General features: G+C 44.0%; 1 pseudogene; it reads right to left on the reverse strand.

The window, feature by feature from the left end:
• The window catches only part of LOC139373159 (collagen alpha-1(XXVIII) chain-like), a 37,771-nt pseudogene extending 32,540 nt beyond the window's left edge, over window positions 1-5,231 (reverse strand).
• Between the last annotated feature and the right edge of the window lie 3,981 nt (window positions 5,232-9,212).

The raw sequence follows: 9,212 nt of genomic DNA on the forward strand, positions 1-9,212 counted from the left end.
AGCAGAATTCTGCAGATTTTCCCAAGCCGATATCTGTCCCAGCTTGCTGATCATAAAGTGAAGCAGGAATGTTAAGCATTTGCCACACTATCACTGCTTCAGGGAAGCAGATATGAATCGCCTCTAACCACACAAATCACTAAAGCCTACCAAAGCCCCTCAATTATCTCACGTGTAAGCATCAAGGCAGGCTTTGTGTGTTGGTACTGTACTGTCCTTCAGTTTTGAAGTAATCGTCCACTACAGGATGTTCAATTCGAAAGGGGGCTGTAATCTCAATGTATTGATGTCGAGGGGAGCTTGAGGGTGATGCTGGTCATGTTCAGACACTTACCTGGAGGCCAATGGGTCCCCTCTCTCCCTTGTCACACGCACACTTCAGGGCCAGAGGACACTAAAACCACAAGGGCACAACATAGGGGGTCAGACAGGAGTTCAGACTCCTAAAGAGGAGAGTTCATTGAATACTGTGTGGAAAGGCTGCAGTATATCAAGATTAGTAGGCCTAGATAACTAGGACTTACCCCCTCATCAGCCAACTCTGTCTGTGAAATGAGAAAAACAAATAATTGGTCAAAATTTAGTACACTTCATATTTATTTGACACATCTCATGGCGAGACAGTGACTGTTGAACAAAGTCAGGACATTCCCACTCGGCGCAGACGTTAATTCAACGTCTAGTTTTGATTTGAATTTGGTTGAGGTGTCAACTAGCGTGAATTCAACGTGAAATCGACAAAAAAAATTCACCATGTCATTGGATTTAGGTTCAAAGTTGGGTGTAGAAAATGCAATTCCCTCACTTCGATGACGTTTTTGCAAATCCAATCAGTTTTCCATGCTAATTCAACGTCATCACATTGAATTTTATTGTTGAAATTCTGTGGAAACAACTTTGATTCAACCAACTTTTGCCCAGTGATTCCTTTCCCTGAATGTTGGCGACAAACACAGATTGCTAATGTTTGCTTATGTTTATTCATGTTGCTTGCGATTCCAATCAGATTCCTACTTCTATTGCTGTACAGAAGATTAAACATGAGCAGCCTAGCTTTAACGTTTAACAACATTTATTCGCGTATTCGCTGTCTCCTTGCTAATCAAGAGTGTGTTGTTTCTACTCAGGGCAACTCCTGTCAGCTGGAGGCCTAATCCTAAAAGAACTGGTAGAAGAATGATTCTGTTGCTCAAAATCTGTTTTTCTCCAAACATTGTTTTGTTTGGTCTGGACATGAAAGCCAGCCACATTCTATATGGAGGGGGGATAGTCGAAATTCAACAGAAACAAACACAAACCACATGCAATGGTCTCGGAGCATCCAAAGTATATTTCCGCTCGCAGAGAAGCACTTGAAGCCCCCACAGAAGGTCTGTTTATTTTTACCGTGAGAGGATTGGAGCTGATCCTGCCGGAGACGGAAGCATATAAGAGATAAAAAGACAAGCTAACAGACAGCCTTATGACATACAGATGCTGCTTGAAACAGGATGAAGCCGCTGTGTTGACTGGGTGCTATTGGGTACCCGACTGAAACTCAAACCAGTCCATATGGATCTAGCAGTAGAGCGCGTAGCTAATGCAAGTGCTGCTGGTTAATATGGATTTCATGACCCGATTTTCTTGATTGTGTTATGTCTAACACCTGCGTCAACAATTGGTTGATAAGTCGAGGGGTGTGCGTGAGACTTGTTGAGCTATTCAGCCATGCGTGATCTTGCTGAGCTTCCTTTCTAATGCACGCAGCAGTTTTCCACAAGAGTTTTTACGTAGAACCAATGGTATAGTTAAACAGGTCCTGAACTCATATTGTGTCTCTAGACCTACTGTACTGTTTCATGCCTGAATCCGTCTTATTGGACAGACATCAAAGGGTTCATTTCCACGACTACTTTTACCTGAGGTTTGAGTTAAAAAAGAACGTTGTTAAAATAGTTTGAAACACCGGAATGGTTTCCAACAGAATGCCTCAGAAACACCAGCCAGGGGCCACAGTCAAAAATATTGATGTCTGCATTTCCCCATGTCAAGTGAAGACTAAACAAGGTGCTAGAGCGATAACAGTATGAATATAAATGTGTAATGTGTTTGTGATGAGAGAGGGGACCAAATCACCAGCAACTATGACAACCTTAGCAGGTGCAGCGAGTTGAAACCACACAGGATGCCCCCAAAAAGGATAAAATATTCTTTGTCCTAGACTGTTAGGAGATGCTTAAACACTAAATATACATGAGTCCTCTTCAACCGGCAAAGATAAAGCATGCAAGTCTTGACATGAGTAAGCCTACATAATATTGTGTAATCCAAATATATTTGCATCCATTTCTTCTCAAACCATTTTCAAGGCCCAGCTTGTTGTATACATGGTAATATCCAAAGAGTGATTAGCAAAATATGGCCCTGAGGGCGCCCTGTTTTGACAAAGCCTGATTTGTCATTCCGATGGTGAATGCCAATTCCCAAGAGGGAGAAGTCCACACAGATTTAAAATTCCCTACCATAAGCAGTTATACAGCCATAAGACACATTCAGCAAACTACAGAGACCTTTTTCTCTAGACACCTGAAAAATGTGGACTGAATTTACATCTCAACGAACCACAACCTGAACCAGATGGCGAAACGTGATGATGTTGCACTTACAATCTCTTTGATGACCTTTTCCACGATGCCCCTGTCCTGAAGGTTATGGAGGTAGCGATTGGCTGGGGAGCTAGCCAGCCGGCGGAGCTGTGCCACGTTGGAGATGTCATTGGCCGCGGGCGTGATGCCCACCATGAAGAACTTTACACCCTGGTTTTTGGCGTCGACCACGGCGGAGAAGATGTCTGGGTTCCTGGGGTGGAGGATGCCGTCTGTCAGCAGTATGGCCACCCTGATGCTCCCTGGCTCTGACTCCTCCATGTAGATCTTGGTCAGGTTGGTGATGGCGTAGGTGGTGTAGGTGCCGTGGCCGATGTATCCGATGGGTGCGATGTGAGCCTTGAAGTTGGCCAATCCCCGCCACTGCTTGAAGGTCTGCTCGATGATCACATGGCTGCTGAACTGCAGGAGGGCGGCTCGCGAGCTGAGAGCCCGGCCCGTCTGGAGGTTGACCCCCTGCAGGCGTTCAACCACATCTGTGGCGAACCTCTTCTCCTGGGCGTGGTTGTCCTTGGCGCTCTCCGAGCTGTCCACCAGGAAGGCCAGCTCCAGGCCACAGTCATCGTTCAAAAGTGCTTAGAACATGAAAAAAGTGTTAACCAATTGTTAATTTATCATGTACCATGCACATTACACAAGACGTAGCTAGCTACCGCTAATTTGTCAATCTTTGTTTGGCAGAGGGCAGAGCTGAGGTCAACCCCATTTCAAAGCAGGAGATCCGATATGGGTAAAACTGGATACTTTCTCATGTCCACCGCTAACACCAAAGAAGGATCATTCATCAGTTCAATCATCATGTACGTACCGGGTACAACATTAGCTAGCTACATTACGTAAGTGGTTCACAGAGCTGGGGGTCACTACCATTTCAAAACAGGAGATCAGTGTTACGCACACCTCTGTGAAGAGGGAACGCAACACCCTGCTACAACTCAACTCCCTGTGAAGTGAAAGAGGTATGGGACTGTAGGTGCGAGTAAGGATGACAAAGGCAGAGAGAGTGGTACCGTTTACAAATAATTTATTCCGTCACACGGTAATATGGGGAAAAAGGGGCTGGACGGAACCAAAGCAAAGAAAGTAAATATCAAAGCACCCTATCCTATCTAACCTGCCTACCCACTACCTATCTAACTTAGCACCACCTGGTGCCCTAACCAAAATACAGGGGGTGGTCTGGGTCAAGCTAGGTACTTTCTCACATCCAACTCAAGACCAACATTGACCAGCGACTGACCACAACTCTGAAGGTTAAGCTAGACCAAAGCCACTCAGAAGCTTAAATTCTGAGATACTGAACCTTAATGACTCAGAGAGAAGATTGAACCCAGAAAATATCTGATATGATTTATTTATCAAGGTGGAAGTGAAGCTTGGAGGGGCGTCATGACTTGAACTGTGAACTGATGTTCCTGATTCCTGTCTGATATCTAAAAGGCTCTCAGAGAAACGAGTCACACAAGGCATCCTAACCTACAATATTTTTCAAGGAGCGAGGGCACATATCCAATATAAACCGGGAATACATCATATTTATGTTCAAAGAAACATGTCCGAAAGAATGTGCCCGGGGATACCCAGCTCTTGAGGGAAAAAAACGTTAAAGGAACAGAATGGTTGCCACTGAGATGGATGGGTTTCTAAGCCTGGCTGTGAGATATAATCATTTTTTAAGTGGATCCCATCATTTGCCAATGACTCTTGAAAATGAGATTTTCTTGTAGCCACACATTTTTTCGTTGATGAATGCTTTACCCATGTAGTATTTTCAGAAGTGAACATATCCTATCAATTCTAGCCAACACTATGTCTAAGAAAAGCTTTTCTGTGTCTCTCCTTTAAAACAAATAAATACTTTTGGGGCTCTTACATTGGCCATTCTTGGGTATGACGTTGGTTGTCAGTAGTTGGTTCTTGGCTCTCCTGTCCATGGTTCTATCATCATGTGTGCTATAGTCATCCTGAGCCCAGAGACTGTGGAGTCTACAGAGCAGCAAGAACCAGTACAGAGAAGGGGACATCACCATCTGTTCTCCTCCTCTGAGAGAGAGAGAGAGAGAGAGAGAGAGAGAGAGAGAGAGAGAGAGAGAACAAAAGAGAGAGAGAGAGAGGGAGAGGGAGAGAGAGAGAGAACAAGAAAGACAGAGAGAGAGGGGGGGGCAGCCAGAACAGCAAATTCAGCTTGTGTTCAGGTAGAAACTTGTCTCACATGAAAACCTGCACACCAACACAGAGGTGCAAAAGTCCACCATTTTCTGAGACCCATAACCTGTATCATTGTAACTTGATCCTGCACATACTCACAATACAGTGCTGCAGGCTCAGGTCTCCAATATACTCAGCTCAGTGTTCAGGATTGGGAAAGATGCACATGAGAGAATCAGAGGGAGCAAGAGAAGCAGAGGAAAAAATAAGACAGTTTCAAGTGTTGTTCAGGTAAAGTTCCACTTAGACTCCTGCTCTTGTCCTGCTCCTGTGATGGTGTCAGTCTGCAGGATGGGAGCTGGTCAGGTCAGGTAGGATGTCTGCAGTACGGCAGCAGTGAGTAGAGGGTCTGTGGAGGTCTGTGCTCTGGTTCACACTGGGTTTCCTGAGGTTTCTTTAGCTGCAGCCATCCTCACACAGACACAGTGAGTACAGTAGAGGCAGAACCAGCCCCCTTTCATTCACAGCCACTCCATGTTTGGAGAAGGGTGGGGCAAGGAGCTCTCGCGGGGCAGGGCTAAGCTGGGGGAAGTGTGGGGGTGAAATGTTATTTTTATAATAGTTTTGGTTTTTTAATAAATGGAGTATGGGATGGCACCTCCAGGCTGTAATAGCAAAGATCCAATTTATTAAGACCATAGTTGTAATCAGTTTATGGGCCTTTGTCCGTTCTTGTTTGTTGCCTCGTATCTTATACTATTATCCACTGGTGACCAGGGTAAATTCCCATTTCTGCCCCATATTGACCTGATGTCTCATTCTGGGAATAATAGCTTCCGGAAGCCTCACCCATAGAACAAAGCTTTTTTGTAAGGAGACTGGTAGTGATTTACTTCTAGGGCTCTAGGCAGCGCACCTTGCTAGCACAATTTTCCATGATTCACATTCATATGAAGGCACTAGTCTTTGGCTGCAGCTGCAGGGGGTGAGGCAAGGCTAGAAAACTGTTTAGAAGATTAGCTGTAGCTGCTCCTCCAGAGAATGTAGCACTCCAACAATCAGTTTCAGTTCACAATACCCCGTTCACCTTGTCTTTATGGATTGGCATTTTTTAGGAATAGGAAAATATTTTTTTTAAACTTTTGATTCACTCCATTCTGAGTTCAACAAAATCTGGAATATAGAGCTCATGCAAAGGTAGTGAAAATCCATACGCATTTCCCTGGCCGCCAGACTTCTGGCCGCCAGAAGGAGAATCATGCAGCTCTGCTCCAGCTGTGCACTTGGTGGTGACAGCGTGCTTTTTTTTATAGCTCACAGTATTCCAAACCTGGAGGCAGAAAGCAATCAGAGGTGAGCTGCCACGCAAGAATGCCGTCATGAGAAATAGGCCTGCTCAAATCTGGTTCAGATACCGTCCCCTTTCATGGGGAGACAAGTAAAACATGGTGAGGATCTCTCTAACACTTCCTATATGGTGCTGATCAGCCCAAAGGAATCTCTGCACAGTTCAATTCAACCATCTAGCAACTATAATGTTTCACGGTTTGGTTAATTTCAAGTTGAATTCATGCTTAATGACAAGACAGTGATCTGACGTCTTTTCCCAGTGTGATGTACATATCGTGTGGTGCATGTACACATGTGCAGTGAATTGAAAAGGAGTTTGGCAAGGACATAAATTCAGCTTTTCCTGATAGCTGATGACATCATTTTAACATAAAGTCGAGCAGCCAGGTGGTTAAAAATCATCAATCCATAGCATCTCTGCACATTCTCAACCAACACTTAATGCAATTCACAATGTGCTTGCAATCTGTAGAGTTGGCGTTCTCTTTGATTTCCTAGCAGGTTAGGACTTAGTGTAGGGATGTCCCATGGATCCCGGATAGCACTAACCAATCTAGAACATGTCTGTGGAAGGTCAAAGGTCTCCTGTAGATCGTCTCCCATCAAAGTGGTCATGTCACGGACTGTCATGAAACGCAGTACAAGCTGCTTTCATTATGATGAATGGCCGAGGTGTCGACTGAAAGCGCCTCGAACATGGGTGTTAAGAGCATGAAACAGCCGGTGAAGGATTTCCAGAGAGGTGTGGCAAACATATGAAAACCTCAATTGTGGCTGGCAGGGAATGTTGTAGCATCCAATCTAGTCCAGTGTCTGGTTTCTGATCCTATATGTACTTATGAAACTACGCTTCGAAAGTACCCGTGCATATTTCAGTAACACATTCAGGTATACAGAAAACGATTTATAAAGGGTTACAAACGGTTAGTTATCCATTTATAGATACCAGATAATATGCCAAATACCAGATAGAAAGTTCCATAGAAAACACAAGGCCTCTGAAAATAATGAACACCTGCTCTTTCAATTAAATAGACTGACCAGGTGAATCCAGGTGAAAGCTATGATCCCTTATTGATGTCACTTGTTAAATCCACTTCAATCAGTGTAAATGAAGTGGAGGAGACTGGTTAAATAAGTATTTTTAAGCCTTGAGACAATTGAGACATTGAGACAATTAAGTGCCTTTGAACGGGGTATGGTAGTAGGTGCCAGGTGCACTGGTTTGTGTCAAGAACTGCCACTCTGCTGGGCTTTTCACACCCAACAGTTTCCCGTGTGTATCAAGAATGGTCCACCACCCAAAGGACACCCAGACAATTTGGCACAACTGTGGGAAGCATTGGTGTCAACATGAGCCAGCATCCCTGTGGAATACTTTCGATTTCTTATAGAGCCCACGCCCCCGATGAACTGAGGTATATAACCAGACAAAACCATCTTAAGAATGTTGAAAAGCCTGACTCATGTGTCGACAAAGCCTGAGGAGACAGGGGCATGGAAATCATTACCACAGTACTTCAGTAACATTCATCCATTTTCATAGTTAAGGACAGATGAATCTTTATTTGGAAGTTGGTGTGACAAGCTGGCCGATACCTTATCTAAAAGGCTTAAAAGAAGAACTGAGAAATAAATAGTTATAAAAGTACTTATTAACTGCAGACTTAAAGTAAACGCACATGACTGGTGGCTAAAAATCAATGGCTCTTCCACACAGTCAGGAAACACACCTTTTCAAGAAAACCCAAACATTACTACAGGATCGTGTGCCGATTAGCCACTCCCACAAATTAGGCAATACAATATAACAGGAAAAGTTTGGAGATTATAGAAAGTGCAGGTTATGGATGAAATTAATTATGAATCAAAACAGAAAATAACACTGCAACACAATAATTTACAGTTTCAAAACGGCAATAAATACCTTTAATCCATATATTAAAATAAATTGTCCATAGTGAAGGCTCTCCTTCACACTTGGCATGTAGCCTACTTCACTTCCCATTACAGGATATTCCATCTATTACATTACTGGGATTCTAACACTGGTTGGTAGCATTCATTACCACACTTAATTCCACATGTTTCAACAAAAGAGAGGATGCACCAAAATGTATAGTGCAGCCCCACACTCTAGTGGAAAGATAGTGTATGTGCTGAAATCGAGCTTGTGCACACAGTGTTCTAAACACTCGGTGTGGAGCTCTGTACAATGCCTTCGGAAAGTATTCAGACCCCATGACTTTATCCAGATTTTAGGTTACAGCCTTATTTTAAAATTGATTAAATTGTTTCCCCCCCCAATCCACACACAATACCCTATAATGACAAAGCAACAACAAATTTAGACATTTTTGCTCATTTATAAAAAATAAAACTGAAATATCACATTTACATAAGTATTCAGACCCTTTACTCAGTACTTTGTTGAAGCACTTTTGGCAGCAATTACAGCCTCGAGTCTTCTTGGGTATGACGCCACAAGCTTGGCACACCTATATTCAGGGAGTTTCTCCCATTCTTCTCTGCAGATCCTCTCAAGCTCTGTCAGGTTGGTTGGGGAGTGTTGCTACACAGCTATTTTCAGGTCTCTCCAGAGAATCAAATCAAATGTATTTATATAGCCCTTCGTACGTCAGCTGATATCTCAAAGTGCTGTACAGAAACCCAGCCTAAAACCCCGAACAGCAAGCAATGCAGGTGTAGAAGCACGTTGGCTAGGAAAAACTCCCTAGAAAGGCCAAAACCTAGAAAGAAACCTAGAGAGGAACCAGGCTATGAGGGGTGGCCAGTCCTCTTCTGGCTGTGCCGGGTGCAAGGGCAGTTCGTTGCTCCAGAGCCTTTCCGTTCACCTTCACACTCCTGGGCCAGAGAAGTTTGATTGGTTTAAAGTCCGGGCTCTGGCTGGGACACTCAAGGACATGCAGAGACATGTCCCAAAGGGACTCCTGTGTTGTCCTGTTGGAAGGAGAACCGTCACCCCAGTCTGAGGTCCTGACCGCTCTGGACAAGGATATCTGTACTTTGTTCCGGTCATCTTTGCCTCGATCCTGATTAGTCTCCCAG

Source organism: Oncorhynchus clarkii, chromosome 18 (assembly GCF_045791955.1).
Source record: "Oncorhynchus clarkii lewisi isolate Uvic-CL-2024 chromosome 18, UVic_Ocla_1.0, whole genome shotgun sequence".
Classification (NCBI taxonomy): domain Eukaryota; kingdom Metazoa; phylum Chordata; class Actinopteri; order Salmoniformes; family Salmonidae; genus Oncorhynchus; species Oncorhynchus clarkii.